The 24,004-nt window shown below is 39.7% G+C and overlaps 1 protein-coding gene across 1 annotated transcript in view; it reads right to left on the reverse strand.

Moving 5' to 3' along the window:
- The window catches only part of CSMD3 (CUB and Sushi multiple domains 3), an 831,991-nt gene that overhangs the window by 807,258 nt on the left and 729 nt on the right, over positions 1-24,004 (reverse strand).

Here is a 24,004-nt window from a genome sequence, read left to right on the forward strand (position 1 = left end):
GAGGCTTTTTTTTTTTTTTTTTTTTACTTTGCTTCATTGGTGGAGATTTCCTGGAAGTTTTAGGATATCTTCCCTTTAATTTTTCCTAGACACTCTGATTTTACTTATGTCTCTCACCTTTGCTTTCCCTCCATCCCCCACCACAACAGTAACTTGCTCCAGGCTCACTTTGCTCTAGTGCAGTGGTTCTCAACCTTCTGGCCCTTTAAATACAGTTCCTCATGTTGTGACCCAACCATAAAATTATTTTCGGTGCTACTTCATAACTGTAATGTTGCTACTGTTATGAATCGTAATGTAAATATCTGATATGCAGGATGGTCTTAGGCGAGCCCTGTGAAAGGGTCGTTCGACCACCAAAGGGGTCGCGACCCACAGGTTGAGAACCGCTGCTCTAGTGTCTAGGACAGTGGTCGACAAACCGCGGCTCGCGAGCTACATGCGGCTCTTTGGCCCCTTGAGTATGGCTCTTCCACAAAAATACCAGGCGTGCACGTATCGTGGCCCATGTGCAGAAGTCGGTATTCAGAAAGGAGATAGACAAAACAAGTATACAAGACGAGTGTGGATGGGAGAGTTGGAAGGGGTCAACCTCAGCGAACATACCTCAATCAGATTGAGGACGTTTTTAGCAAAGGCCAGCTTAGGAGTACCCTAATTAAGTTAATAACAATGTACCTACCTATATAGTTTAAGTTTAAAAAATTTGGCTCTCGAAAGAAATTTCAATCATTGTACTGTTGATATTTGGCTCTGTTGACTAATGAGTTTGCCAACCACTGGTCTAGGAGATTCGTCTGCTATCAGCACTACTATTTCCAGAATTCCTGGTGCTCCCTGCGCCGGGAGTGACCGAGGGAGCCACGGCCCCCCAAGTCTCCAGCTCTCCTGCTCTGCTCTCTGCCCAGCACCTGTGTATGCAAATTAACCCGCCATCTTTGTTGGGTTAATTTGCATATTCACTCCTGATTGGCTGGTGAGCATAGTGAAGGGATGGTCAATTTACATGTTTCTCTTTTATTATATAGGATGTTTTCTTATAATTGTGTCTTAGCTCTGAATTCTTTCCTAGCCAGAACCCAAGTACTAAGGTTGCAGTCCCATCCCATGGGTCTAACACCAGGTGCCATTCCCACCACCTACAACAGTAAGACCTTCCTCATGAACTTGGAAATTAAAGAAATGAAGTTGCCAACATTCATTGACATAAGTTGGCTGACCCACAGGGTTAGGAGGCTAAAATAATAAAAGAGGAAACTCAAGAAGTTCTTTTAATTAGGCAATATAGATATAATTCTAAACATGTGGGGCTATATTCTATAATGTTTGCATGAGCAAGGACATTTCTGATCTAAAGAGAAAATAAAAGCATTGACAAAATATTAATATATTTATATTAATGATTCATAATTAAGAATAATAAATGCTAATTAAAGGAGCAAAGAAGTATGAACACATTTCCACATAATGTAGAGAGAATATTTGCAACAAAATTTCAAATGTTTCTAGATGCAGAACCAAAAAGTGATTTATTTCTGAAAAATATTCCTGAATGAGACATTGTGTTACATTATCTAAATTTTTTTAGTTCCTACCCATTTTCATTAAAGCAAGTCATGAAGCTTGACTGCAAAAAGAGAGGCACTATAAATCCCCCAAGAGTATACCTTGGCCAGCATCATATATTTATGCCTAGCACAGTTCCTGGCAAATAATAAAAACTTACATATGTATTTTTAAATCAAGGGATGATCACAGAGATAGCAGGGATCTGTATCAGAACATTCCTCATTCTCAGTGGGAATTAATAGATTGGAATTCTTTTGTCAGCCTTAATTTTTTAATATACATATTGATTGCAGAGAGGAAGAGAGAGGGAGAGATAGAAACATCAATGATGAGAGAGAATAACTGATAGGCTACCTCCCGCATGCCCCCAATGAGGAATGAGCTCACAACTCAGGCATGTGCGGGACCCAGAATCAAACCTGGAACCATGAGCTCCTGGTTCATGGGTCTACCACTGGGCCACAGCTGCTGCCTGTGGCAGTCTTAATCTTGATGACATTTAGGTACTTAAAGTTAATTGACCTCCTTGGCATACCAAAGAAAGAAAATCTCTAACCTGAAAGCAGAGGGCCAAATATAGCCCTCCTGATCTCTGGAAAGACACATCCGGTTCTCCTAATTAAAATGTCCATGTTGCTTTGTAACGCACTCCACCATTCTTTACCATTCCCTTGACACTGTTTCTGCAAATACTGACTCTGACTAAACGTGTAACTTGTAGATAAACAGCATGTTTGTTTAAGAATTTTAGGAACTAACCTCAAAAGATGCAGACTCCCACCTTCAGGCATTCTAGCTCTGGGAGATTTGCTGACCTTCAACTGTAAAACCAGGATGATGTAAAACCAGGATGACGTAAAACCAGGATGACGCACACCAAACCATCCCTTGACCAGTTTCAAGGTCCTTATCAGAAGAGACTGTGCTGGACTGCACATAGATAACTTTTTAAACCCTTGATTTTTGTTCTGTTTGCCCTCTCCCTCCTTAGAAAACCTCTGCCAGTACTGAGATATTAGAGATGGTTGTTGGGACCTGAGTCCACTATCATCTCATACTGCCCGTTCTTGAATAAACTTCCTCTCCTTCCACCAGCCCTAGACTCTTGATTATTGGCTTTCAACTGGCAAGCAACAGAACCTGGGTTTGGTCTCAGTTTCATTTTTTTTTAAATAATATTTTTTATTTCAGAGAGGGAGAGAGGGATAGAAACATCAATGATGAGGAGAATCATTGATCGGCTGCCTCCTGCACACCCCCTGCTGGGGATCGAGCCTGAAACCCGGAACCAGGGCATGTTCCCTGACCGGAAATGGAACCATGACCTCCTGGTTATGGATTGATGCTCAACCACTGAGCCACATGGCCAGGCTCAGTTTTATTTTTACATAGACAAATATGTAAAAATACATATTTGTATTACATAACTTTACTTTGTTCTTCTCTTATTTACTCCTTGCCTTATATCATCAGCATAGATGCTGATATATTGTCCATATTCTCTGCATGGTAAATAAATTCTCACACACAAATACAGACACTGATAATTGTGGATTTTTAATTACTTGCTTTTGTGTTATATTTTATAATGGGTATTATGTATCCAAATTCTTATTACCAGGGCTCTAGGAAATCCTGTTCTATTCACCCCTCCAATAACCCACATCAGAAGTTCATTAAGGAAACTGTGTATGTGTGTCTACATTTTATCATCACCCATGATCTTCTTAATTCCTTGCAAATTGATTTATGCCTCCACCACTCTACTGAGACAACTCATTAAGAGGTTGTTTATCAATGGCCAAATCCAATGAACCTTCCTAAATTATTTTCCCTTTAATCTTTAATTCTTTCAGTGTTGTACATCTTCCCTTCCTTCTGTACACCCGTATTTTTCTTTCCTACTAGTGAACCCTCATGGTTCTTTTCCAACTTCCATCAATTGTTCTTCTCTCTCTTTCATTAGGTCATTATCTACTTTCTGCTTTCAGAAATGAATGGTCTCCAAGGTTCTATCATTGACATTGTACTCTTTTCATTTTGCATACAAAACACTCCTCAACTCAGGCGCATTCAAAATAATGGCCACACAAGAAGTCTCCCAAATGATGTTTAAAGAGCTTTAGTCCTAACCAGTTTGGCTCAGTGGATAGAGTGGCGGCCTGCGGACTGAAGGGTCCCAGGTTTGATTCTAGTCAAAGGCATGTACCTTGGTTGCGGGCACATCCCCAGTAAGGGGTGTGAAGGAGGCGGCTGATCGATGTTTCTCTCTCATCGATGTTTCTAGCTCTCTATTCCTCTCCCTTCCTCTCTGTAAAAAAATCAATAAAATATATTTTAAAAAATAAATAAAGAGCTTTGGAATAGAAAAATGGCAGTTGAATAGGCAGAGCTGTCGTGCACCTCGTCCCAAGGCCAGACTGAAAATACAACTACATTGGAGAACATTCACCCGGAATTACCAAATGAGGCCCCGCTGAGGAGGAGACTTATAGCAAGGAAGGACAGAAAACACCTGGAGACCTGTAGGAAGGGCGGCGAGGTCTCCAGAGGAGCGGGCCCAACCCCAGGGAGGGAGCCCTGTGCTACCAGAGAATCTCTTCCCTCAGAAAAATAGAAGCCCGGCCCAGGCTGAGCACCAGAGTCAAGTCCAGCAGCGGCAGGTGTAACACCCAACTGTGAACAGGAAAAGCCTCAGAGCTGCTGGCTGCCTGGGAGTCTGGACCTAAGACCCCAGCCGAGAAAGGTGGTCCCTGCAAAAGGTGATGTCACGAAAGGGGAACGCGGCTCAGCGCGGTGCTGGTGGGAAGGAAGGCAGCAGTTTCGTTGTTGTTTTGAATGTCTAAACCCAGAACACAGGATTTTTCAGTTGCAGCTACTCACCTGAGGCTTTGGCGCAGGGAGGGAGGTGTGGACTTGAGGTGTGTGAGGAGAGGTGGGGGAGGGAAGCAGAGCAGGGAGACCTGGGAAAGCAGTAGCCAGGAGTCCTTGCATTGGGATGTTCATAGGCTTCCAAACCTGAAAGGCCATTTCTCTGGAGAGGAGCTGCTAGCCCCGCCCAGTAGCCTCAGGGCAGGTGATGCAGCCTGCCACGCCCTGCAATTTGAGCTTGACAATTGGAAATAAAGGCAGAAGCCAAGCTTAAGAAAAACTGGCCGGGGCACAACCCATACATTTTTGACTTCTAAAGTCCAAAATCATAACGATTATGCTGCAGATAAGAAACTTTTGCAGTAGTTAGAATTCAAAAAAATGTTTTTCCATCATAAAACTGACCTAATACACTGAAAAGGCTCTTGCTCTGAAACTGTCAGTACCATGAATATGTTGCCAATGAGGGATTAGTTCAACAGCTTAATTAATATTTAAATTAATATGATTAATTTGGAAAACGGGTTCAGTATTTCTTTTTTGTCTAGAGTGCTATAATGTCTATAAGCGGAGGAATGAATCATTGGTTTTAGGCTTTTACGTACTTAAGAAGCATTGTGTCCTAATTTTGAAAAAAGCTAGTTCAGCTGATTCAGTCTCACAAACCAAACTACTTACAGAAGTTTGTGGCTTTAAAATTAGAATCCTATAAAAACCCAGAATTCATACATGCAATGACATATATTTTTGTTCATTGAGTTCAAGAAATATCAAAGTTACTTTTCTAATGAGGGTATTGTATTTTTAAAGAAGACAATCCAGTTATTTGATATGGGGCCCAAGTCAGGAAAAGAGAAGCAGCACAGAAAATGTGTTGGTGCCACCCAAATCCCAACGTCACCGTTTCCTAATTAAAGTTACTTTGGCCTCCAGGTCTCTGGTGGGTGGGGCTTTAGCAGGACATCAGTTGACTCCAGGTATGTGGAGTAGCGGCCCCAATGCATGACTCCATACTTGACAGTCAGCAATCTCATAAGCTAGAATGATTATATACAACTATGTACAGTACATAATACTTGATAATGATAATGAATGACTGTTACTAGTTATGTTTACTATACTAAACTTCTTATCACTATTTTAAAGTGTATTCTTTGTGCTTATTAAAAATTTTTTGCTATAAAACAGTATGCCATGCTACATCAGCAGCAGCTGCATACATCTTGTGTTGATCACGTCTTTTCATTGCATCATTTTCTCTTGTGCTTGACGTAATCTCATGCTATTTTTTTTTAAATATATTTTATTGATTTTTTACAGAGAGGAAGGAAGAGGGATAGAGAGTTAGAAACATCGATGAGAGAGAAACATCGATCAGCTGCCTCCTGCACACTCCCTACTGGAGAGGTGCCCGCAACCAAGGTACATGCCCTTGACCAGAATCGAACCTGGGACCCTTGAGTCCGCAGGCTGATGCTCTATCCACTGAGCCAAACCGGTTAGGGCTCTCATGCTGTTTTTAACAGTAACATGCTGTGCAGCTTGTAGCCATGGAGCAATAGGTTATTACACCATAGAGCCTAGGTGTGTAATAGGCTGTACCAGGTGGGTTTGTGTAAGGGCACTCTATGATGTTTGCACAATGATGAAATCTCCTAATGAGGCATTTCTCAGAAGGTATCACCATGAATGTATTTATGCATTAAAAAAAAAAGAATTAAAAGCTGCTGGACATACTATTGGTTCTGCTAGTAGCACAATGGTCTCTTTTATTCAGCACCCAGTAATAGATAAAATGGAATGTGTGGATGGATGGGTGAACAAATTGTGGTGTTCTGTTAACTTATACTAAAAGAGAAAATAGTTTTGTTTTGTTTTTGTTAATCCATGCCTGCGGATATTTTTAGAGAAGTGGAAGGGAAAGGGAGAGACACAGTGAGAGAAATATTGATGTGAGAGAGACACATTGACTAGTTGCCTCACACCTTAGCCCCAACTAGGGGTGGGGATCGAGACTTGATCAGAATTGAACCTGGGACCCTTGAGTCCATAGTCTGATGCTCTATCCACTGAACCAAACTGGCTAGGGGAAATCAGTCTTTTTTTATAAGTAAAACTACACTGTACATTTATTATTTTTACTTTTTACAGGCTGTGTATTTATCATACAAACCCTACTTTTATTGTATGCCAGTGTCACTTTAGTTTTTTTTTAAAGATATCTAGTATGATTTGGCAGATTATTTGAGGCCTCTGGGAATACTAAAAAGTATTTTCATATAATTTAATGGTAATTGTTTCTTCCCTTTATGCCATTTCAGCTTATACTCTATTTTTGGACAATGGGAGAAACCTGTACATAAATACATAGCATATGTTCAAATGCTTTAGTTCTCCTTTTACTATGTCCTACACATTGTTTTTGTTATTGTGGAATGTTAAGTGAGGTACATAAATTAACTCATCAGAATCTTTTACTTTTTATGGTTTAAATAAATCTTACCACAATTAATTTTCAGTGGATGAAGCAAAGTGATGATCAAATTTAAAAACTGGAAAAAAGTCCAATGTGGAACCTACCATTTGAAAATGTCCTACTTCAGATTTCGTTGGTGGTAGCTGTGCTACAGAAGTGTACAGAATTTTGCTACCTACATGTTATATTTTTGTAAAGCAATTTTTCTGGTTTACATTTTTTCTTCTTTTTTAAAATATATTTTTATTGATTTCAGGGAGGAAGGGAGAGGGAGAGAGATAGAAACATCAATGATGAGAGAGAATCATTGATTGGCTGCCTCCCTCCCGCATGCCCCCTACTGGGGATGGAGCGGGAAACCCAGTATCATGTGCCCTGGCTGGGTCTTGAACCATGACCTCCTGGTTCACAGATGGGTACTCAACCATTGAGCCACACTGGCGAAGCTACATGCTATATTTTTTACAGCAATTTTATTCTGCTTGCCAGTAGCATTACATTGTAACAGCAGTTTTCACTAAGCAGTCCTATATAAGCTATTAAATTTTTAAAGTAAAAAATTTGGTATTGGAAATTATTGCATCTCTAAAACAAATGTCAGATTCATTCATGCTGTGGAGAACTATTATAATTTTATGTCTATAAACTATGTCGGTTTTGCAAATAATCACTCATGTTACAGCTACCTGAGCACTGAAAGATGGTTTTAGAATCCTAAGCTCCCCTGTGCATTTGAAGCAGCAGTAGTGCAATAAAGTTGCTGGAGTATACCACTTTTCTCACTTTCTGCTTCCTTTCCACTTAACCAAAAAGTGAGTAAAAACAGAACATTGATGGCCAAACCCCCAACTAAATATCTAAGCATTTTTCAGCTATGTGATTGGCCTATTGTAAACCATTCAATTGGTAGTGGTCATGTTAATTTTACTAAAAATATTTGCTACGGATGAAATATATCTGAATTCATATGCTGTTGGTTGATTTCTTTATTATTTTCTGAATCAAGAGATAAGCTAACAATCATTAAATGCCCTGTGTATCAAATCGGAAAAAAATGGATGTCTACTGTATACCTACTCTGAGGAAGACAAGAAGATATTTTTTAAACAATTGATTCTTTAGAAATATAACTACAACGTGGTAATATAAAAAGCACATTATGGAATGATAAACAACTTTGGTAATTATAGTAATATAACTGGCTGCCTAGAGACAAAAAAGGAAATAAAAAAAGTTATTCGTGAAGCAACTTTAAGTAGATATAGTATGTAACAAGCAATAGTGTCTCTCAGAGAAAATCCTGTCAACATCACTTTCATTCCTCCAAAAAGTTCTCATGCCCAATAAAGAAGATTCAAAAAAGGAATATGAAATGCATGTTTAAGTGTTTACAATTGAGGAAAATAATTTGCAAAGTAAAATTTTTAACAACAGAAAGGAACAATTTGGTGAGTCAAACAGTCACATAGAGGTACAAAGTTTTCAAAATGCATGGGATTTTTAAATATCTGCCCCCAACTTCCACAAGTTAAATATAATAAATGAAGACATAGAATTAAAAAAAAAAACAATGAGAAAATAATGGTTGAAAAGAATCTTCTGATCTGAAAGATAATGTCAATAGAGATGATAAGATATGTCAATAGGATAATGTCAAGAGACCATTATTCAAGTCTCTCTTATTCTTTCAAATCTACCATTTTGACCAGAGTAAGAAAATAGGAACTTAGCAAAAGCTAATTATTAAAGTGAAAATGTCAAGAGATAAGGAACCTAAGCCTAAAAGAAACAAGGCATTTAGGGTCATCTGGCCAATAGGATGTAACTGGTATTAGAATCCACGTTCTATTCTGTCAGATTAGAGATTGAGGATAATCATAATCAATGTTTCCAACTTAATTTTCTTTATGATGTACTGAGTATTATTTGAAAATATGTGCTAAGGGGGTCTCACAATGAACAGTTATTTTTGATGCCAGGGTAATTTATCAGGGCTCATGTTTCTTTGGGCTCTTAATCTGATTGTAATGGAGGTAGTGATATTTTGACTAAGGAACTTTATACAGATCCTCAAGTAAAAGAAACTGCATTAAATATTCAAAAGTGAAAGTAACAAAGGTAATTCATACTTTGACATGTTGAGTAGATAAAATTTTTATGTATTCTTTTATTTCCTAGAAATTGTTGGATATCACTAGCCACTATTGAAAGAGTTGGAAACATTTGAAGTTTATAGAACTACAAGATTTGGGCAATATATATTGATTTTTCTGAATGCAGGTTGGACTTAAATTAAATTAATGAATTCAATTAACTTTAATCCAATTTAATGCTCCTAATATTTAATGAGTGCTTACACTGTTTATAAGGTACTAAGTTAGGTATAGAGATCCCATGCTAGGTGATTTACGATCTTTGACAACTCTTTTTACTCAGTAGAGTTATGAATTAAGGAAACATGTTTCATTTCTTTTACATTTTTAAGAAATAAATTCATAGAAAGTTTTCCATAAAGTCTGGGCTTTCTAAAATAAGAAAAAATATAAGTAAACATGAAGTAAGGCCTTATACATAAATTATAATTATGACTTTCTATTTTAATTTGTAAAAACTATACAATATTAGGTAGCATTAAATACAATACCTAACTATTATATATATATACACATATATACATATATGTACATATGCATATATATGTACATATGCACATATATGTTGTTACATATATGTAACTTACTAAAGGATTCAACAAAGTATGTCCAAACACTGACATGAGGCCTGTCCCTCTGATAACATAACTGGTCTGACTCTTCTGAATTCTCCTGCTTCTATAGCCTTCCCTTCATCTTGCAGCATATGAAATACATTGTTCTATGATCACAGGTACTCACTCCAGAAAAGAAATAACCTTGTGCATGTGAACAAATTGAGAAGTCATCTCAATCTCTGGAATTTTTCCCCCTCAAAGTTAATTAAATCCTTTTCAATTTGGTAAAAAGAGCACAGGCTTTGAGGTGGGCAAGCTGGACTTGAACTCCATTTTCTGCACCTGCTAATTTCCTCCTTCTAAGCTGTTTCCTCAGATTTAAAAAGGAGTTAAGTCTATCTATCATGCCAAGTTGAGATGCCTAAATGAGAGGCTCTCACACTCCACAGCAGTGGTCAGGGACAATCAGTTTCCTTCCCTGCCATGAAGATGATAAAAGAAGAAAAGATTCTGAAGTAGAAATGCCTAATGAGATATCTTACTGAGGAAAATGTTTTCACAGTGCTTTAAAGAAAAATGAAACATCATAAAAGTTGAAGTAAAAATGTAGGCGACAGAATTCATAAATTGTGAATATTTGTGCTTAAATATACAATTAATAAGACTGCATATGCTTATTGGGCATTGTGTTATTCACTATCAACAAGATTTTGTTGACTGCATTTAATTTTGGAATTTAAAGTACTTGAAGAGTGTGTAACAGAGTTGCCTCTTTTATCCAAACACCTTTCCTAGAACTAGCTGAGTAGGCAAACATCACCATCTACGACCCCTTCTAATTTTCACCAAGGCTGGCTGTATATCTTAACAGGTGACTTCTGTGAGATTCTCTTATGTATTAACAACAAACAAGACAGCTTGAGAATCTCTCCACTTCATTATAAGCAAGGAGTCCTTGTTATAACACTGTCTTTATATATGAAGTGTCAGTAATACTTTGAATAGAATAGAGAGTTGGAAGTTGAGAAGAAAAGATGAAACGAATGGAAAGGCAGTGCAGGGTTGGTTATTAGTTTGTGTAACGAGCTCTGTGAAAAGTAAAGGGACCACTTTCTTTGTTATGGCAAAGAAAGGAAGAAACTTAGACATTGGTTTTGAAATGTTGATGAAAACAAGTCAGCATATCCTGCAGATCTGTCTCCCATGCATTAGTTTGGTGTTTCAATAAAAGGAGCTAATCCTATGTATTATGGAAAGTGTTGGAAATTCACCCCCGTGCACGTGGAAATTTCTTCCTTTAGTTTTACCAAGTTAAGTAGAACAATCCAAAGCTTATATCTCAAGCTTCTGAATTTACCTTTTCACCCAGCTGAAGTAATCAAAACAGAGAAGATAGCAACTTACATAGATAATAGATATGTTTGGTTTTGATCTTACATTAATAAGTCAAGATTTTGAGAATTAGAAATTGAAAAAACTTTCAATATCTCTTGCATGAATAAACACCAAATCTGGTTTCTTACATATTACATTATCATTAGATAATGAAGAAGCTTTATGGAATGTGAAAGGGACTAAGGAGATGGAAATTATGATGTAGAGTATTGGTGCAAACATTAAAATAACATGTATCATCAAAGCAATCTATGTGGGGGAAATGAAATAAATATAAAATCCTAGATCAAATTTGGTGAATATCCTAATCTTGTAAAGATAGATTATTCTATTTGACTCCTATGTATCAAAATTGGTATTAAACATTGCCAGTATTTCATCCTTTAGCCATTCATAAATTCTTCTATTGCTCTTTATATTACAGATTTTAAAAAAGCAAAATGAAATATAATATACTTATTTGAGTCTCCAATATAGACAAAAATAAGGAATAGAAGATTATAACAGAAACTGTTATATTTTATATTTACTTATTTATTTGGCCCTTTGCATATATTGACCTTGATAAGTTAGCTCAAGGCTCATTTCATATGAGTCACCAAGTGAAGGGGCAGAAATTTAAATTTTAATCTGAAAGCATTAGCAAGCTAAGTGAGGAGTTCTGAAGCAAAACCTAACATGGAAAAATAAAACGGGTAAGAAGCACAATTTGCTGATCACAAGCTATTATATAACTGTACAAACACTGTTACAAAAATACATGTGGGATCATCATTAATACTGGATAAACTAGTTAATATCAGTTGGCTGAACAGATGGGAGTCAATAAACATTTTAATGGAAAATTACAAGGGAAATTACATTAGATTAAACCACAAAATGATGCATTTCATTGCAAAGTTTCAAACAATGTCTGTAGAATGTTAACACTTACCTATGATAGATGATGATTTACTATATAAGATATGTAAATAAAGGTGATATGTCACTGATATTTCATGATAAAAGAATCCCATTGAAGAACTAAACAATTTTACTATAACCAATTGCTTTGGTATTATGTTCATCTACTTCAAAATAAAGACTATGCCTTCTTTTAGGGTAATGACTAGGTATATACTTTTTTTTAATTGATATTTTTCTTTTTTAGGAAGAGAGGAAGGGAAAGGGAGAGAGAGAAACATTTGTGTGAGAGTAAAACATCAACAGGCTGCCTCCTGCACACCCCCTACTGGGGACAGAACCTGAACCTGGCCTAACAGGGAATTGAACCCTACCACCCTTAGGTGTATGGGACCACACTTAACCAACGAGTCACACAGGGTCAGGGCTCTGATTTCCCAAGTCTAGGCAAGGGCTTCACATACATACTGGTCCTTAATAAATGATTGATAGCTGAATGAATATGTTGATGAGTTCCAGAACTGATCAAATAAGTCACCATTTCTCTTTGTAGTCATAAAATCTACTGACCACTGCATCTTTCATAGCTCCTAACTTAAAATGTGTCAAAGCTACAGTATTCAATTCAAGATAATACTATTTTTTTTAAATATATTTTATTGATTTTTTACAGAGAGGAAGGGAGAGAGATAGAGAGTTAGAAACATCAATGAGAGAGAAACATCGACCAGCTGCCTCCTGCACATCTCCCACTGGGGATGTGCCCGCAACCCAGGTACATGCCCTTGACCGGAATCGAACCTGGGACCCTTCAGTCCGCAGGCCGACGCTCTATCCACTGAGCCAAACCGGTTTCGGCAAATAATACTATTTTAATAAAAGACATAATAACCAAACTTGACTTTAACCAAAAGAAAATGTAGAAACAATTGAGATTATATTTACTAGCACAAGATATAACCTAGCATCTCTAACACCTTCCAATTTCTTTTGAGACCTTCAAGAATTTTGCTTTTGAAAGAATTGCATAATTAGAAAGAAGTCCTTATAAAATGGGGAGATTTCAATAATAGATGCAATAATAGGTAAACATAGGTAGTAAACTTCAAATTCTTGAGAAATGGCTGATTTCTAAGGACTTAGACATTGGTAATACTTAAAAATTAAGTTCAAAATGTCATTTCTGATTTTCATCTGTAATATGTTAATGAATACTGCCAAGCTAACACAGAAATTAAAGATTTCTTAGCACTTTGCTAGAGAATTGATTTTAAGAGTTACTATTTGACCTCTTTTATAAAGATTTAACAGATGAAAAGGCGTTCAAGTACTAGTAGGATTTATAGATGAAAGTTTTATTTTTTTAAGTCATGAACAGAGAGCATTGAACATGAATGAAATACAAGCAATCACGGGCCTGTCAGCATTTCTATTGCAAACTTCATTTAAGAGAGTTTATCATCTTTTTCATCTTTAGAAGTTATGGAGCTGGAAATTGGCACACAAATTAGCAGCCTGGATGCAAATTTGTTTACACGAAAATTTGAATCAGTTCAGCTGTTTTGATTTAGACATTAGTCAAAAAACCTTAACTTGGGTTTTCTCTATATATGTGAACACTGAGTAAATATTTCGTCTAGACTACATAGCTCAGTCCATTAGAGCACAGAGCCAATAAATCCAATGTATCCTGTGTTTCATCTCCAGGAGATTCAGTTGTGTTTGTTCTGCCTGTTCTCCTAACTTTGATCTGTTATCTTGCAAATGCAGCTTTTAGCAACACAGAGCTCAATGCTATATAGAACATGCAGATAGATCAGCATAAATTCACTACCAACATTTGGGGGAAATTCAAATTATATGTCCAATAACAGATTCAGAAGAGTCATTTTTGTATCTGAAAATATAATTTAAAGACTGAAAACCAAGTCATTTCTAACAATTGCAAATTACCTGAAATTAACAGTATCTTATTATGCTTTAATAGAATAAAAGAGTAGACTCATATTCACTTCTCTATATTAAAATACTCATAATAAAATACAGCTTAAAATTACATTTTTTAAAGTATCCACTCAGTTCATAAACCTCAGGTACCCATTATGTGGTGTTATAAGAGAAAATAAAATTAATATCTTTTCAGAATTTCAAATCAGAGAACCCTAATAGGGTAAACAAACAAAAAATAAATAAAAGATATGCCCCTATAGAAAACTAAAATAGATATTTGAGAAATTAGAATAGTATAAAATAATAACACAGCTGATAATTTTATTAAGTAACTATGAAACAAGCAGTTAATGGGAATGTGAACAAGCTTAAAAAATGTATTTTAGTTAGCAATCTGCTTCCCTTCCCATCACCAAAATCATCAAAGCAAAATGTCAAGTCAACTTCTGATTTAAAATTTCAATGAACTCAAGTGAATTATTATAAAAATAGAGTCAATATTAAAATAAAGAACTTGGCTGACAATCAATTCTCAACATTACAAAACTTCTGGAATCATAATTAGAGGAAATAGACTTGGAGACAGATTGTAGAGGTACCTTTATCTCTGACTTTTGCCAACCGTGGAGAAATCTACATCTAGCTGTTGTAAGATGCAAAACTACTTAACAAAATAAGGATGTCCCATAAAAAAAAAGTGTTCAATGTAACAAGTATGCACTACGAACATTGTATAGGAGGGTATTATTAGGATATATCAGCTTTAAAATTTTAAATGTAGGTAAAAATAACATCTCTAAAATATACACCAACAAAAAATAATTTTTTAATAATGCAAGAAAAAGGCTAGTTTATGTTGGGGGTGTCTGAAGTTCAGAAAGGACAAAGTATAGCACTTTTGATACATATGAAAATACATTTTATCACATTCACAAGAAAATGTAAGCTATTCAATAGATGTATTTTTATAGATGATAATATATATTTCAATGCTCCCATTTAATTTTTAGGTTAATCTTTAAATTGTATATCAAGTTTCTCATTTACATGTGTGTATGTGTGTCTCCTAACGCAATTGCTTCAGGAAATACTGTTTTACCGTAAGTCTGGTTAAGATTTTGGGGTAAGCACAGTGTGCTTTCATTTCAAGAAGCTTTGCTCCCATAAACCAATTAGGAACAACTAAGGAGGCTCATAAGGCAGCATCCAATAAAGAGAAATGTGCCCTGTACAGGAAAGGTAAAGACTGGTTTGCACCCTCGCTTGGGAAGTCCCTTCATTTCTCTTACCTGCTTCCTCTTTGTGTCAAGATAAGCAGCTACACCTGTACATTTTACCAGGGTGTACTTCCGGAATGAAGTAGACTGTATTGATGGAACTTGGATATGAATATTTTAAAGTATCTTCCCTTGGCCCACAAATAAAGCTAATGTACATTTCCTGACTATTTGACACTAGTCTAGGTAGTAAAAATAGGTTTTCAGAGTTTTCCCATCCTTAAAATTCTACAGAATCAAATGGAAGATTAAGGTACCAAAAAGAACAAATTTATTTTACAAGGATCATAATACAACTTGTAAACAATTTTTATGCCCATACATTATTTTATATGTGAAGTCCATAGATTCATCTGCATTCATAAATTGTTCATTTTACTCAAGACACTGGGTTGGAATCTAAGAGTTATAGTTGAATTGTTTTTTGCACTTAATGCACTAAAGAGTTTTATGTATTGTATCGACATATTTAACTTATGTATTACTGCATATTTACTTCACTGACTATTGCTTATAAAAGTAGAAAATATCTTTCACATTTATTTTATAGAATCTTTTAGAGAACAAAGGAAGACAAGTAAAATATGTTGAAAAATTAAAAACCTGAGAAGTTTATGTCACTGTAACTATGAGATATATAAATAACATAAATATCAATTTTAGACTTTCTTTTAAATTAAATTCTTGAAGTCTCAATTTATCTCTTAAAAATGAAAAGATTCCATTAGTAACTTAGTCATTTATAGCTTTAGTTTTTGATAAGTCTATGAACTCATAAATCTATTATCATTTCAGGTTTCACTCAACAACTAGCTAATCAAATAATCCTGGAAAGTCTATGCACATCCCTGGCCTCAAGAAATGTGGGTAATTTGTAAGTGGAGATAGTAATCTGTACATAGGAGGTAACATCTACCTCACAAGATGCTTGAAGAATTCTAAGCAGGAAAATGAGGGAGAGAATCACCGTTTAAGAGTAAATGACACACTTAATAAAAAAGGACTTAGTATACAGCTTCCCACATAAGAAAAAAAAATACATAAAGAATTATGTCATGATACTATTTTCCAAAACATAACAATGTCTTATATCCTCTCTCTATATGAAGTACCTCTGAACATTTTGGAGTCAACCAGATGGATTTGTTGTATAATAGAAAACTATGGCAGGAACGCTTAGTTTTTAACATTATTAAAATTTAATAAATCCACTTCTGCAGAATCTATTTCCACTTATAAATTTCCTTTCAAAATGGTATCCAACCATATTTTTAAATGTAATTTTTAAAAAATTCCTACAATCACTTTAAAATATATAATCATAACTATTCCCTTAAAATCGACTAACATAAAGCAAAGACAGGAAGAAGACTTTCATAATCTTGAACATTACAAACGCAGCTTTTAAGAGAATCACTCATTACTTTTTCAATCACATTTTGAACATTTAAACTCCTCAAATTTACTAGCACTCATTATTTTGGATATTTTACTCCCATAGCTTAAAGAAAGTTAAAAAGATATCTCCTATATCAATAAAATTAAAGATAACCCCTTAATATCATTGCTTGTTTTTGTGCTATTAATATTTACATAATGTACTATTTTTCCCATGGTATAGTTTTGAATTACAGCATTTTCTTATATAGACCATGTCAGAGAAATATGCACATGAGAAGGCAGGTGAGAGAGAATGAATAAATTTTATGTTAATAAGACTTAAACATAATGAAAATGCAGAAAAAAATTAAGAACAAATTTTCTAGATTTAAAAGCCTTTAAATACGAAACTGGTCCAGATTATAAGAAAAAATAAATAAGAATTTCATTCTAAATACTATCCCTCAAAGTTCTTTGAGACATAAGAAGCTGTCAATATACTGATTTTATTTTTTATAGACATATTGTTATGAAATAGATTATTAAAATATGATTATTTATTTGATATACATATTATATATTTTTGAAACTGTTTTTATAACATAATTATTTCTTTTTGTCTTCTACAAAACAAGTGGTTAACATTTTTAAAATTTTACCACACAACATATAATCACAAATTGATATGTGGTACTTAAATATTAACTGTTGTGATTTTCTTCATTGGTGCCATCTGAGCAAGCTCTGTAGTAAAACTGATAAGGCATAGTACAAAGAGAGTTGAACATGAACTTGAATGTCAATGATCTAGTCTCAGTTCTGGAGCTAATGATCTTTGTAACCTAGTAAAAATCACTTATCCTTCCTAGGCATGTGCATTTATTGTATTAAAATATTGGCACGGAACTAGCTGATATTTAAGAATCCTTCCAGCACTGTAAACACCATGATCTGTGACAAAGATGAGTAACACAAGTTCATGTAATTGCATTAATTGAGCAATATGAAAGTAAATCAATATTGAAACGTAACAGATGAAATGAGCCCAGGATCAGGGGTAACATTGTGAAGCTATGGGTCTGGCCTTGATTCATAGAGCCAGCACCTGAAGTAACGGAGTAACGGTGATAAGTAGACATTTCAGAGTGTTTCTCAAATGAATAAGAGCCTGGGAACTTAGCCAAAGTGCAATAATAGCTAGTGAGGAGATGCTGCATTTTTTATTTACTGCTATGGAAAAGTTAAGGCTGCTTGTGTGAGGGATAAAGTGTGGGAGAGTTCATACTGGCTTTGCACATGGGCGTGTATTTTGATAATACTGACTGACGATTGCTATATATGTTACCTCTAGAATCTCCTCATGGTCCTACTGATATTTTAAACTTTTTTAAAAAATAGATAATGAAAATGAAGCTAAGGAAGTTGAGTTGCTAGTAAAATTATTTGACATCAGGGTCATGGTGGCTCCAGAGACCTTGGTCTTTCCACTTTACCCCAGTGATCCACAAATTTTAGAGTGCATCAGAAATACCTGGGTGACTTAATAAAAATAGCAATGTCTGTGCCAAACTATCAGGGCATCTGGTTCAATAGACCTGTGGTGGGGATCTGAGAGTTCATAGTTCTAACATGTCCCCAGAGGGTGCTACTTGCTCAGGAACATTTAGAAAATCATTGTAGAGCAACCACTTAAGAGCCAGTAGAATAATATTGTGAGATCTAATGCCACATGATGGTCATTGATCTTCCTGTTTTCCAATTACAAGGTATGTGATGATGCATATGGTAATGGTCTACATTTAGACTTTTTAAGAGGAGTTTTCAAACTGGGTTGTGGGCAACAAGCCATCATTATGTAGAAAATATTAATCCTTATGAATTCTCAACAGGCACCAAGAAATAGTTTAACAAGGGGCCTGATGGCATGACACGTTTCATGGCTGCAAGATGGGAGGATTGAGAGAAAGTTGACCATCAGTACTAAGACCAGGAATTCTGGAAGACATTCAATAAATTGACTTTTTTTTGTAAAAGTGATCATCCCGATGAGAATGGGAGCCTCATAAGGGTCTAATTCTGAAGAAATCTTGAAGACATGGGGATTGATCTCCCTGGACAGAACCATGAATCACCCACCCACTCACTTTGAGAGAAAAGATGAATTTGCTAAGAATAGTGTCTGTTCTACCATCCTTACCAGACAGACCTCATCCAAAATCCCAATCAGAACTGCCATTGTATCCTGAAATTATAAACTCCTTTAAATTACGAGTAAAGGGAATGGAAGAAAGAATAGAAACAGGAGTTATGTTTTAATGTATACATAGATAAAATAAAATTGCCTTACATTTTATTTGTATCTCACACATCTTTTCATAATCTCTTCCTTTACAAGCATTGTACTTCTAATCTCCCAAACATTGGAATTCAAAATACAAGATGGCATATTTTCTCAAATAATCATGGTCCCTAAAAGTAATAGGTTCCTTGCCAGACATATGGTTGGGTGCCTCTAGCCGTGGTTCTCAACCTTCCTAATGTCACGACCCTTTAATACAGTTCCTCATGTTGTGGTGACCCCCAACCATAAAATTATTTTCGTTGCTACCTCATAACTGTAATTTTGCTACTGTTATGAATCATAATGTAACTATCTGATATGCAGGAAGTATTTTCATTGTTCGAGACCCACAGGTTGAGAACCAATGAATACAATCATTGAAAGTATTTGATATCCTGAAGTGTTTTCTAGGGACCCTGATGAATACATAACTCACCTCTTGGGACACAGGGAGAAGTATAGTTGGAGCCTAAGGAACTGAAGTTTAGTCTGTTTTACTTATTGCTATTTGAGATGGTAGAAAGCATTTAACACCAGTGTTTGTTTCCACAAAAGTACAAGGCATTATTAATGTTCTACTTCTCTTACCACTTTCTTTTCCCAGATCTCACTTTTAATAGAGTTTTACTTACACTATATTTAGAACAGTGTAGATACCATTAGCTACTGCTTCATTGTATTATTCCATTGTTTCTGTAGACACCAAATTGTGTGTTCAGGGAAAAGACATGTATACCCCAAATATACTTAGCTACCCCACAAATAGTAACTCTTGAGGAATACCATGAACAGTTATAGCTCCTGCAACTGAGTCGATGCTCCTGGAGTACTTAATATAGTGAGTAATTACACCCCCTTTCTCCTTCAAGAATCTCCAAGGAGCTGGTATCAGGTTTGCAAGAGGCTAAAGCGTGCTCCTTAATTATTTCTGCTCACACTTTTGCTACACGGGAGTGTGTGTGTGTGTGTGTGTGTGTGTGTGTGTGTGAGCTCGCGCCCTCCCCAAACCATTAACACCAGAAGATTCGGGGAAATATGTCGCTGCAAAAAAAAAAAAATGACATTTCAGAACAATTTCAACCAGGTAACTGTCCAGGGCAAGTCCCACTCAGAATCCTGGGAACTGTGCAAGCCTTTTCGGGGCGGTAAAGTGGGTTGGCTTAGCTACTCGGCAGTGCCCAGCCTCCCGGAAGGCGCCGTGCTCAGCTCCGGGAGCAGGGACTCCGCCTGATGCCCGCGTGCGTCTCCCTTCCTTGGGCGCCCTGCTTCCTTACTCTTCTGCAATGCGCTGCAACCCCCCCGCGCGCCCTGCTCTCGGCCGGGGGCTGGGCGAGGACCGCCGGCGCCCGGGATGACCCTGCGCGGTTCCAGTTCCTCTGCCCTCTCCGGGGTCCCACTGAGCCACTGCGGCGCGGGAACCCAGCCACTGCGGGGCCGGAACCCCGGGACCGGGCACCTCCTGCTTGGCGTTTCAGCGATGGAGCCGGGGTGGGGTGTGCGGGCGATCAGAGAGGATCAGCAACCCCATGACCGGTCCCCCAGGAGGTTTTCCAACCCCCAGTGCCTGTTGGAGTGGAAGCTGGGAGAGGGCAGCACTGTGGTCAGCGTTGGGGAGAGGAGCCTTCCTCGGCGCCTCGGTCAGATGTGTGGCAGCAGTGGCGCAGCTCCCCGACCATGAGTCTGGGGAACATCAACGCAGTTACCTACCACCCGTTTTCTCCTCGGACAACCCCCCCCGCCCCCCATTCTCCAGGCCTCCCAAAGGCCCCTCCGTGTCAATCCACATGGACCTTCCCCTCCGAGCAACACACACGAATGCAGGCACGCGTCACGATCCAAGTCAGGCACTCGGTTTCAACCTCCGAGGTCCTAGGAAATTTCGGGGAGCCTGGCCTTCTAAAAGAAATCCACTAACACTCCCAGAGGAAATCCATGGAAGGGAGAAACCCCGGTCCAAACCCCCGGCCGGACGGGGAGGCTGGACTCCAACGCAAAGGTCATCTCCCAGCAGGAGCCTCCGTCTTGCAAACCCCCAGGGAAGGGTTCTGTGGGTGACGATGGCCTGGCGGTGGGTGGGCTTTTGTTTGCTGTGATTGTTTGGTAAAGACGTTAACCCACCCCACCCCTCTTTGAAAAGCTAATTTTCTGACCTGTCCGGTCAGACGCTAAGTCTTGAGGGCGGGGAGTGAGGGTGTCAGCCCGGAGATCGCAGGGTGGGGGCCCCCTAGGCTGGGCGAAAGGGGAGGCAGCTCTTCCACCAGGCGGACACCGGAGACAAGACCCTTTCCAGCAGTGATTCACTGGGGGAGGGGGGGTAAGCCCCAGTCTTGCAGAAGAGCCTTGTGGTGGGAGTGAGACCTCCTTGGAGTTCTAAGGCCCCCGGCAACGTGGATCCTTCTGGAAGTCCAGGGTCCCCAGAGAAACCCCGGACGCACGCCCTGGCTCCCACCGGCTGTGGACCAAGCAAGGTCAGTGTGTTCTGTACCTTCGGTGCACCGGGCTCTCGGGAGAAGGCGTGTGGGAAAGCCCCCCACGCGTGTCTGTTTACGTGGGCGGGACTTTCCAGCACGACTTGGAGATGCACAGTTTCTCTCTGAGCGAGCCCTGGGCAGACACGCTGCAGCTGCATGCTGCGTTCCACAAACCTCTGCCTGCCTGGGTTTGTGCTCCTGTGTGTCCGTGGGAAACCAGCAAGCCTCCGTTCTAAGCAGCCCCTGCCCTGCGCCCCCCACCCACCCCACCCCCCAACTTGCTGTCCTGCAAATTTAGATGATGACCGTGGAGATAAAACACCCAGAGAAGGCTGACTGTCTCTCCAACCCCGTTCTGGAGGTTCAGGCCTACTACCTAGAGCCACTATGTCTTCTATTCCGAGGCGATGCCTCCCACGGAGCCCCTTTGTCTCTGCTGCTGCAGGCAGAGGTGAAAAGGTGGCGGGGTGGAGAGGGCAGGACACAAGGTGGACATCTCCAGGCGGAGCTGCGCACTTGGAAGACGGCGCCCCCTGAACTTCTGCGCCCTGGAGCCAGCGTGGGTTGGACCTGCAAAGCCTTCCCAGCGGCGCCCCTTCTGAGCTTTCCCGTGGGCCTGGGAGTCCAGAAGAAACCGCGTGGAAGACAAAAGCGGGCGCAGGCATGAGGGGAGACAGCATGTGTGCCATTTTGGGGAAAGCCCGGAGACTCAGGTGAAATGGACATGAGATGGGGAGAGAGGGAAGGAGGAGCTGCAGCCACTGGCAACATTGGCACCACCAGCCCTTCGGGCGCAGGGCTAGAGCATGCAGCCTCCACGTTGGTTTCTCAGAATCCGAGGGCAGCGTTCCAAGTTGTAAAGTAGAGGAGACGCCTTCCAAGTGGCAGATAAGTGGCAATAAAGGACCTCCCTAGCCTTAAACACGTTTTTCAAACGGCCCGGAGAACCTTGGTGCTGGACCGGACCAAAGCAGAGTGTGACACACGACTTTCTCCCCATGCCCCCCAAACTGAAATACCCTTAGTGGCGACCCATTGGCTTAACGCAAAGTTGTCAGGAGAGGAGAGGGGGTCCCGTTTCCGGTGCCATTGGAAGCAAAGGCAGGCGCCCTCCCTTCCCACGGGCGCGCCTGATCGGGCAAATGCGGTCGGTGCGGGCAGCTGGGCAGGGACTGCAGGCGGCGAGGCTCGGGGTTCGTCGAACGGGCGTGCTCTCTCTGCGTCGGAGACCCCCTCTCCCTACCTGCCCCCGGAATGCGTTTTGGCTCAACAGGTATCACTGGAAAACTCGCGCTTATCCCCGGGTCATCCTCTGGCAGGAGCCATCCCCCTCCCCCCCAACACACACACATTTTTCCTGCGCGGCGCTGTTGCTGGCTCCCTGCGCCTCCCCCACGCCGGCCGCGCGTCTAGCAGGCAGCCCCGGGGCCATCCATTAACCAAGGACTCCCAGTGGCAGGCGAACTAAGCACACATGTGAGGCTCCTCGCACTTGGAGCCGGCGACGCAATCCCCGTGCAAGACACCGAGACGGGTTCTGTGCACCCGTCAGGGTAGTTACGCAGCTCAGAACACACGGCGGGGCTTCGAGCTGCGCTGAGGTTCCAGGGGCTGGGGGTGGGGGTGAGGGAGAGAGAGTGGAGGGGGGTGGGAATCGAGCTTGGAGGAGCAGGTTGAGATTGCAGGGTTGTTGCTGCCAGAGAGACCAGGGCGACTTCTTGGCATTTCGAGATGTACATTAAAATTCGAGACAGGCCACCACCCATCATGGGTCCTAATAGAGGGAGAGGTAACCCCTCCACCCAAAACATGAGTTATCATTTCCACGGAATGCAAATGGGCTGCCTTCTGTGGGGGGACAGCCAGCTGCAAGCTGGACAATAAACTGTTTCATAGAGACTCGGCGGATTGCGGTTCGGAGCGGCGCTTGCTCCTCCACAAAGGAAGAAGCGGCCAGTTTGTGTTGACAGCCTTGGCGCGCCTGGGCCAAGACACCCCCGCCCCCTCCTCCCCCCCGACACGCACACACCACCTCCCCGTGACACACAGACGCCCAGGGTTTGAAACTAGCTTCGCTGAAAGCGAGACCCATCGTGTCTATTAGAGCTGACATGAGTATATGGGGAGGTGATTGTTCAAAAAGGATGGCATGAGTCACAAACACCTCCTGAGTATTCTTGGCAGCAATTAATGGGTGGCAGGGTGCAGGGTAAGTTGTGGAATAGAGCTGGGGGGGTCTATTTTCTCCCCCGAGGACAGTTCTCCTTCCAATGATCCTGACTGCCCCCCCCTTGCCTTCCTGTTTAAGAATAAATTGTACATCCCACCCACCACCTCCCCTTGTCTGTGCATGTGACACTCACTCTACCTGTCTGAACGCGGAGACTTGCTGGGGATTTTCTTTTTGGTCGTCAGCTAATGACTTTCCTCCTACCTTCATTCACCCCCAAAGGGTGGATCTTTATACTTCAAGGTGTCTCAGACCGTTTTCAAAGCCTCATTTTAAGCCAAACCTCTACCACAGGACCCAAGGAAGCTCCCCTACCATGTACCAATGGATAAGAACCCACATAGCATTTGTTCACATACACATGAAGATATTTATGTAGGTGTGTGTGTGTGGGGGGGGGGGTGCTTGGAAGACCCCTGTGTCCTAATGCA

The sequence above is a fragment of the Myotis lucifugus genome, unplaced genomic scaffold (assembly GCF_000147115.1).
Source record: "Myotis lucifugus unplaced genomic scaffold, Myoluc2.0 scaffold_17, whole genome shotgun sequence".
Classification (NCBI taxonomy): domain Eukaryota; kingdom Metazoa; phylum Chordata; class Mammalia; order Chiroptera; family Vespertilionidae; genus Myotis; species Myotis lucifugus.